The following is a 10,189-nucleotide window of genomic DNA, read 5'->3' on the forward strand; positions in this document are numbered from 1 at the left end:
TTTTTCATTTAGATTTTACGTTGTAGATTCAGCGGTTGGATTTTAACATTACATATGGTCTGTTTCAGGCAGCCCAAGTTAGAATGGTAACCGTGAAAAGGGAGAGAGAGTAGGTGATATTCTAGAGCTGTAGGAAAAGTATCATAGCACGTGGAGCTGAAAGATGATTCCAGGCTTCTAAGTGACAAACTGGCAAATGCTGTAGCCATTCACTGTGACAAAGCATTCAGGAGGGGGAGCGAAATGCAAAGGCAGATCAGTTCTTTTTCAGAACAGATGAATTTAAGGTACCCATCATATAGATAAAAAATATCACTTGGTTGCCTCCTGGAGGTTGTGTTTCGGGAAATATTTAAAAAGTGAACCCGCTATCTCTCCTGCCCTGCCAGGTCAGCACAATGTCCCAACGGTCTCCCACTCAGTGCCAGCCTCACTGAGCTATTCTCTCCCAGCTAGCTCCCATAGCATCTCAGCTGTGTTCCCTCTCTGCCTTTGGTGGACCCCTACTTCAGTAACCATGTAAATCAAAACTCTTAAAGTTTAATTAATTGATCAGATTTATGTATCAGTAATGTCACAATTTACAAGATGCCAATGCAATACTTTAAGAGCTAATTGATAACGATAAAAGCTTTATCCCAATATTTCTAACCTTATAAAAACTTAGCTATTTTGGCTAGTAGATGTCACACAGGTCCATGTCTGAATCCATCTCAGTTCCCTTTCCTCCTGTGACCTCTGTCCTTCCCCAACTCCTAGCTCTACCTCCCCTTTCCTGTCCAATCACAGGCCTTCCACTGCCCTAATATAAGACATGGAAAATCCTGCAAAAGAGGTTGCCCCTATTACTGAAGATACCATGTGTTTTAGTCCAGAGGTTTCTGAGCTGGAACTGACCTAAATTCTTTCCCCTTCAGAACTAGCTTTCATACTATCAGAAAACACTATACAAGCTTTCAAGGGAGGAAAATCATTAAAAGTCCTACCCAGGTATGATATCTATGAACCATAACAACACCAGAATGGCACAATAACTCTAAGCATGCAACAGTGGCACACATACCATGTGGTAACCAAGAGCTCTCTAGCTGGACTTAAGACCTGCTCAACAAGAGAGAAAACATGTCTGGTATTGGAACCTAGCCAGCTGTCCAGGACTAGTGAAGTCATGGATCTTGAAAGAGAACCTACAACCACCGCTCTGCTAAACTAGCATAATCCCTAACTACATTCTAAATATTTGCCCTTATATCCACAGATATGTGTAATCCTTCACTAAGAAAGATCAGAGAGGGCGTGATAGGGTGAACGAAGAACCCTCCCTACCAGTGCTGCCGTTATCACCGTTAAAAAATATTTCTGTAATGTGTAAGAATTGAATATTCTCGCTCAGAGAATGGAGAGGGCAGAAAGGGAAATGCTTTGAAGTAATTAGGCAAGAGAGGTGATACAAGAGCTTTAAGGAAATCACAGGATTGGGAACATACCTGGCAGTTAAGCCACAAGCAGGAAGAGACGGCCCTCTCCACCGCAGAGAGAAAAGCACGAAGTCAAAAGGCAGCTGCAGATGAATGTGTGGTTCTGACCCAGGAGGAGGGAAGACAGGAAACCTCTGCATTTCTGTTACTTATTTTCTCTGTGGAGTAGGAGTCAGGCCATGGCCTAGGAAGAGTGAGATGAGGAGGTGGGGAGAGAGCTGATCTGACTCAGACACTCCCACGCTGCCAGTGGCGGAGCTACAACATTGTAAGAACGAGCTTGGCAGAGCCCACTTAGGATTTCCTCCTGGATCCAAAGCGATGACAAGTTTCTAATGGTGTCCACACATGTTTCGTTCCTTAAATTCTGTCAGGGGCTCCCCTGACCTTTGTCCCTCTGTGCTTTCCAGGGATGGTTCAAATGGGTACACCACCTATACCTCCTCTACTGAACCCCTTTTTCCTAGCATGTTTTGGGGGGGCAGGGGGCGTGTTCTGTTTTACTCACATGACCATGGCTAATACTTGCCTGGTTCTTCCTGGAAGCTGGGATGTGGGCTTCCTGTGGCCACACTATTATGAGTCAGGGTGTTTGCATGCAAGCATAAGAAAAGCTAACTTACTTAAAATGCAAAGCAATTTACCTAAAGAGGTTCAGAGGGCTTGCAGGATTGCTGGAAGGGTAGACATTCAGGCTCTGAGAATGCACCTCTGCAGGTAGTAGATATGATACAGGCCAAAATCACACCACAGAACTGGTGTAGTGTCAGCCCTGCTGAACCCCGGGAAGTGGGCTTAGCTGACAACCCTAATCCACATCCCTGTGTCTATACTTGAAGTGGCAGGGAGTATAAATATAGAACTCTACTCTGAGACTCAGATCGCAGAGTGACAGTTGTGTCTTATAGATGGGGAAAACTCAAAAAAAGGGGATGAATCAAAACACCCATTTCATTTCTTTCTGTTTCTGATGTCAAGGATTTAAACACCCTTTAAACACAGGTGTTTAAACACAGGGTGTTGCGAATGCTACACATGTTGTCTACCAAAGAGCTACATCTCCAAGTCATTTAAATGTCTGTTCTAACACCCAGTGTGTTGCAGTAAATCTCTTAAGCCCGTGCAAGGAACCTCAATTAATGTGAATACAAGCTGTGTGCCTAGATTGGGCAGATCTGCCATGACACTCCTATAGTCCACAGCCATGAGATCGCCAGCCATGAGGTTCTGCATAACTTGCGGTTTCTCCAGGCCGTGTGCTTCTGCTTCAGTCTTCCTCTCCTTCCTCTCCTTGTTCTCCCCCCTCCTTCTCTCCCCAAAACATTTTAGCTCCACCTCTCTTCCACTGCCCAATCACTGGCTCCAGCCTTTATTTTACAAGTTAAAATGGGGAGAAGGTTCACATGAAGTCACTTGAGTAAGTGATTTACTTCTTGAGCCAGGGAGCCCCTCTTGGGGAAGCAGAATTAGCATCAAAATGCAAACAGCACCAGAGCAATCCACAACACCAGTGTGTGTGTGTGTGTGTGTGTGTGTGTGAGAGAGAGAGAGAGAGAGAGAGGTTTCATTGTCTTCTTGTCTCCTTGTCCTTCAGGACTCACCCTTGTCCTTGAAGCCCTGAAGCTGCAGACATTTGTTCCCCGCCCCAAACTCCCATAACAATGCGCATCTTGTTTGGCCTTATTAAATTCTCACTTGTTTGTATCGATATTTGCAGCTTAAAATATTAAAGCGCTAACACACTTAAGGCTGAATGAACATCAGCCGACATCTAATCTAATGGATCCTGGCTCATCAACTCGAAGGAATCATGAGACCTTTCCTATTCCTGTCTGTGCACGCCACAGCTTCCAGCAGAATATCTGCCTGTGATAATATCTCACATCAGCTAAACTGAATCAAGGAACCCCTCCAGGATTTTCTTGTCCCCATGCCCTTCTCCCCTCCTGCCTCCCTCTACCCCTCCCTCTTTTTAAATTAGACACTCGTGGATTGGCTAGGATCAGATTTCACTCTTTCACCTACAACTTTCAGTTGCCTTTGTAGACTCCCACACACTGGTCCGAGATACAGCCAAATGTCCATTTGTCATAAGCAACCTCACATGTGAGTCTTTCCTTGTATCTATCTCCACGCTCTAAAGCGATGTGTATTTCTGTTCAATTGAACATAATAATGGGTTTCAATATGACATTTCAGGTAAACCTGTTGTCATCCTTCGTCTTCCCCATAACCATTGTCTCTTCCCTGCCCCCATTCCCACTGCACCTCCCCCTTTCCAATCAGTTCTTTGTGAAGGTAGTATTGTCAGCTTGTTATCTAGGAGGAAGGCCTCTGGGCATACATAGGCTTGTAGACCTGCCGGAAGGCCAGAGAATCAGGCTGAGAAGGAACCCCAACAGGCAGTAGTTTTGACACAGGCAAAGTGGGAAATTTATTTTCCTCTCAGCAACACTAATTCCATTTTCATCCTCTGGGAGGCCTAGCCTCATGGTCCACGTTCCTTCCCTGACCGAGTATCCACAGGCTCAATCGCATGCGTGTCCTGTACACTCACAGATGCTGGGGGTTCAAGAGCACACAACCATGTCGTGCCAGGAAGATCCTATCTGCAATGCTCCACGGCCTCATCCAGTTCCTGTAGCCTTCATGCCCCCTCTTCTAGGATGTTCCCTGAGTCTTTTGGGCATTGATGTAGATGCCCCATTTAGGGTTCTATTAACAGTCATCTTAATTCTTAGCCACCTGATGACCACGAGTCACCCGATGACTGCTGCCCACTTAGAAAACAAGCCTCTCTCACCACAGAAGACAGCAGTACTAATCTAATGCACAAAACAATATTTAGAAGGCAAAATTGAGAAGCACATAACTCCCAGTTAGTAGAATAGCAGTGGATTCCATACTAGGTTGTATGACTCCCCCTAGCCATTGGCTTTGGACTAGGTTTACAGGGGCAGAAATGAGTTCCTTCCTGTGGAGTGGGCCTCAATCCAGTCAAAAAGTGACTGCACTCCTAGAGCAGTCATGCTGCTACAGCACCAGTGTGCCCCTGTTGCTTGGTTAGTCAATGTTATGGTACACAAAGTCCACAGCTGAGCATGACCGTTAATCAAAGCATCCCCTGCAGCCTGTATTGCAGCTTCCAGCACTACGAGGGTCACCCTGAAGGGAGGAAGCTCGAAGCTCAGTTACAGCTTCACTTGTCTTTTTTCAGTGACCACAATGTGAGGTGTCTTCAGCAGTAAGGTCTTACCCTCCAATGCTAGCGGGAAAACAAGAACACTGGCAGTAGCTCGTATCTCTTGGGGACCTTCAGGAGATTTCCTGAACAACCACCCCAAGCAACATTTAAAAAGGGGTAGTTGAAGTACAGACTATGACATCGCCTCACTCAGCCTCTCTACTGTTTTCTTAAACTCCGGCTTGTACTTTCTCGCCCTTGGACTGATGGGTAGCCCATGATGTCAACTGCTAATAGCGAACCGCCCCTTGCTACGTCCTCCTGGGCATCAAAAGTGTTCGATATAGTAATCATGTGACCACACCTTTCTCCTCTCCTGCGAGACTGCAGAACCAATTTCTTCGCTGCCTTTCTTCCTCCTTGCCTTAGTGGATATTTGTCAACTTCCTGACCTGTCTCTGAGGAAGTGGTGAGAAGGTTGGCAGGATCCACGGGTTATGGATGGACGCTGTGACGTCTCTCTCCTCCTCTCTCTTCCGTCTCCCCGTCTCTCTGCCCTCTCCTGTTCCCTCCCCTCTCCTCCCCTCTCCTCTATTTTCTTCTTCTCCCCTCCTCTTCTTGCTAAAGTACCAGACTCCACTGGTGTCCCACCCACCAGGACTGTTGCCTGGGACAATCCGAAATAGTTTCTGGAGGAAGATGAAATAAGAACTCAGGCAGGCAGTGTAATGTCAGCCCTGATGTGCCCCGCCCCCTACAGCCATCACAGACATGATGGTCTCAGCCAACCATTCACGTGGCCTCCTCGAGTTTGTCCGAGATCACAGCTGCCTTCATCATCATCATCATCGTAATCATCATCATCCTCCCCCCTCTCATTTTCTAATCTCTGTTCTCTACGGTTCACTCCTATCCTGTCAAATCTGCCTAGGGTGAGGGAGCCGGGGTGGGGACTGTGGTTTGCTCCTAAGATCTGTGCCCAGCACACTTTCTCTTCTTTCTCGCTCCTGAGTGAGGTTTTCTGGACATCCTTCTCTTGCCTGCCTGCCTCCACCTCTACTCTCACCTTTGGAAAATTTACTTATTTCCCCGGTATGAGTCATCCATCCCCTTGTGACCATTTCTCTGGCCTTTTTCTACCGTTCTCCTTTTCTCCTCTGGGCTGCTTTACCATTATCAAGTTTACATCCCCAGGATGAGATCCTGATATCAAAATTAGCCATATCAACCCAGATACTTAACGGTCATCCTGATAACCATTCTTTCTCTCTTCCTGCCGGAACACTCTTCATGTAAAATTTCAACCTCCTCTATCCCTTACATCCCTGGCCAAATAAATAGTTCTATGTTCTGTTTATTTTTCCTGTCCTGTAACTCTTAACACTTCCTTTTCCTCATACTGTTAGCACTTTGTTCTTGTCTGAAGAGCGGCCATATGTCTCCTGTCCCTAGCTGTTTGCTGAGTGAACTTGATTAGAGCACATGACATCTCACCTGCCCTTTCCTGTAGCTCCAGTAGCCCTGGGTTAATGTGGGAACTCTCCCTTGTGACCACTTGCAGTCCAGTCCTAATGTTCTCCCTTATCCTATGTGTAGAGCCAAAAACCACTGCGTGATCTCTTGTGGTGTCCCGTGTTTCCCCATCTTCATACCTCTGCTCCGGATATTTTCATTATCTGAGGTGTCTTTCTCGCTAGTTAAACCCAGGTAACAACTTGGTGCCATTTCCTCTGGAAGGCCCTCCTTATCCCCTTGGAAAGGGCTGCTCAGCCTTCAGTGTACACAAGGACCACATGGCCACCCTGATGACATGCAGATGTGGCTCAGTCATTCCCAGGGATGGTCTGAGAGTCTTCCTCACAAGGTCTCCAATGACAGGGCAGGTTTCCTGGAGCACACTTGGATTAAGAGCAGTGGTTCTCACCCTGAGGGTCTCGATCCCTTTGGTGGTTCGATGAGCCTTCCACAGGGGTCACATATATGATATCCTGCATGTCAGATACTTAGATTATGATTCATAAAAGTAGCAAAATTAGTTATGAAATAGCAATATGAGGAACTGTATTAAAGCCATAGCATTAGGAAGGTTGAGAACCACTGCCCTAAAAAGAAACACAATCTTACTCTAAAGCACAGGGAAAAAGAGCCCTTTATCCCTACCCCCCCCCCAAATGCAACAGCATTGCCCATGGAGCCCCAGCTGGCCTAGAACTTGCTATATGCACAGGACCTCAAATTTGCAGCAATCTTCCTGCCTCTGTTTCCTGAGTGCTGGTAATGTAGATGTGAACCACCATTGCCAGGATCTTTATGTTATCCACATATAATATGCTATAATTTTTAAAATACTCATTTTGTCTCTTCACCAACAGGGATTGACTCTGATGAATAAAAAGAGTGAATATGAATTTATTTTAATTTAAGTGAATATGCTTCTAATATCCCCCTTTAAACTCTGTTCCATGGTGACTCATACATCCCAGCTCAACCACATGTTCCATGCATGAATTTACAGGAGAAAGAATACTGAACCTGGGATCTGCTGCCTGTGCGGATGACCCAACGTGTCTGAGACAACGCTAACAGAATTGTATGGCCAGAGCTCCGAGTTGCACAAAAAGAGCCCTTTCTAGTTCCAACAGAGAAGGAATTTGTAAACATATATCAGGGAACTAACTCACCACGACTAGAAGGAACACTGTAGTCCTGTGAAAGTCTGTGTGCCCTCCTCCTCCGCCTTTGCAGACTGGGCTCTGTGCTGGGCTGACTTCTTTGGGTTGGTGTTAATTATCAGTGTGAAAAAAAAAAAAAAACGCCACAAAGTTGGTGGCTTAAAACATCATCAAGAAACCCTATTTCTTCAGTGCTCTAGTATGTAATCCTTCAAACAAACCAGAGCAGGCCCCTCCTATGCCTGCCCTTCCCCAGTCACTCTGGGCTTCCGCATGTTAGCGATTTCCCCCCAGCTTTGCTCACCTTGAGTATCAGGTGATATTTGTTTTTTGATCATTTTGTCAGAAAAATACCCCTCAAGTGATTGTTAGCTGACAGCTCTCATCAGTGACGCAGTGGCGGCGGTAAGCATCTCCAAGGTTGAGCAGTGTCCTTACTGTGGGGAAGTAAGGCTGCATTTAGCTGGACTTGTGTGTATTTGAGGATGAGAGAGAACCAGGTAAAAAAGATGATCAAAGCCTGCATTTATGCCCATAGCATAGACGGCAGTCTAAGTAGTTTGAGTTCTTGTGTGTAAATAATCTCCCGAGAGCATTGTTTTTATTGTTGACATTTTTCTGTTGATTTCTGAGACCCTGAAAAGTCAATCTGTTCCTTTGAGTGCTTTTGTGAATCTGGCAGCATAATAAAAAGTTTCTTTTAGAAGCCTCAGAGAGCTTTAGAGCGCAGTGGAGGAAAAACACTAAAGTTAGGTGAGAAAATAAATTTTTCTCCGTCTAACATTGGATGCTTCTTATTTTTTGTTGTTGAGGGATTTCCTTGAGGAAAGGCCTACAGTGTGTGATTGACAGCAATTCCAGCAGCCCCAAGCACTAGCTGAAAGCTTGGGGTAAACTCTTGGCCTGTCTAGTGTCCCCCTTCTGAAGTAAATGCCAGGTTGCCCTCCCTTCCCCAGCACGGTTTCATCCACCGTCTTAGACATGGCTGACATTTTTAGAATATTCCAGCTCAGTGCTTGTCTCTCCTTTGGTTCTCTAGAGTCTCTGTTTATCTCCAACACTCACGGAATCTTTTGTCACCAAACTCTGATTCAAGTGACCTTTTTGGGGGGAGGTGGGGGGGGGAGGCAGAGGAGGGAGGAAGGAAGAGGGAGGCCTATAGGGGTTTTTTGGATGCCTCGCTCTGAATTCATTCTTCTGCTTCAGTGTAATGTTGGTATTTGATCAAACATAAAAAGCTTGAGGCTTTAATGTCCTGCTGACACCAGTGTCAACAAAGCACCGAAGCGGAAGGTTTTTGGCAGCTGATTAGAGGGTGATTTTATGTCACTAGGTTTAAGACTAAGGATACCTTTTAGTGGCTCATTTTCAAGGATAAGCTACATCATGCAGTATAAATCAAATTCAAGAGCTTTATTAAGGGACCCTTGATGATTTGGTAATATATTACCACTCAGTTTTGGAAAGGCGATAAATGACTGTGTTTTATAGTGTAATCTAAAATAATAATATGGATTACAGTTGTGTTTGGTCATGAAAGTATAATTTAGCAGTTTGAGTTGATAATAACCTTTTCCTCCCTTGACGGTGTCCACTCTTATTTCAGTTCAAATATGGTTTACTGGGGGATGATTTGCCGTGCTTGCATTTAGAGTCCAGTAGGGCTGAACATGTGTTTAATTGGAATTTTATGTTGTGTTGGAAAAGCTTCATATGGGAAAAAAAAGAAAGATACACCCTCCCAGAGAGTCCAGTCTCCTAAACAGTAACCATTCCAACATGCAAAGTGGGGCCCATGCTTGTCCTCGAGGCTCCCCAGAACTTGCTCACTGAGAGGAGTGTTTGAAACAGCTTAGTAAAGATGTGAGGTCAAAGTTCAGCTCCGTCTCCAGGCTCTGGGGAACTTTCCCCATCCCAGGCCTGGAGGAGCTTGTGGAGTCAGTGTGAACTTGGACCTGGGACTCCTGCCTGGCGCAAACAAGTGACAGGCAAAAGGCCTAGACACAAAATGTGGCCTCTGCAGGGCTGCAGAAGGTGAGAAGGGAGTCCGGAATCCACAGCCCCAACACTGCTTCCCTGACTCCATCATTGATTCTTACTTCCTAGCCGCCATTGGGCGGGACCTTAACTGAAGCCACAGGACAAGGACATCTAAGGGATGTGACTGTGGCTCATAGTGTAGTAGTATAGGCCTCTGAAGTAGTGTTATGCCCTCTCAGGAAAGTACTCCTAAGAATACTTTAAGTGCTAAAACTCTCCTGGGTGTCTTGGTCTCTGGTCATTTAGATCAGCCATCAGTTCCTAAGGTAAACTGGTCTCTGGACCTGCCCCCTCCTTCCTATACAATGTGACCCTGAGCTAAAGGTTAACTGCAAAACCATGTAACTTTTATCTCGATCTCTCTGTCAACAATGCCTGCTTGTTGTAGATATCCAGAGCTGCCTTTCTGTATGTGTCGCTATTGCATTTTGACCTTAAAAACTCAAAGCAACTGGAGGTCAAGGCTGCTTCCTGCTAATCTGCTCGGGGACAGTCCCACTACCTGTTCATGAAGACTCCATTTGGCTAATTCAGGTGGAATGGAGTCTTTCTAGTTAGGTACCCCAAAACAAAAGCACCGTGTGGAAGCGTGGTGTGTAGACTGGGAGGAAAAAGGCAAACTCACACATGGCTAGGAAGGACAAATTTAACAACCCTGATGCTTAAAAACAAACCCTCATTCATATTTGTTATAAATGTGTCCAATTAGGATCAAACTTAATTTCTAGCTGCTATATACCACTTTCCTCTCACTACAAGTAAAAAGGACTCCTTTAAAGTTCTCTGTTACCTGAGGTTGCTTAACCTTTCAGAGC

The sequence above is a fragment of the Apodemus sylvaticus genome, chromosome 5 (assembly GCF_947179515.1).
Source record: "Apodemus sylvaticus chromosome 5, mApoSyl1.1, whole genome shotgun sequence".
Taxonomy (NCBI): Eukaryota; Metazoa; Chordata; class Mammalia; order Rodentia; family Muridae; genus Apodemus; species Apodemus sylvaticus.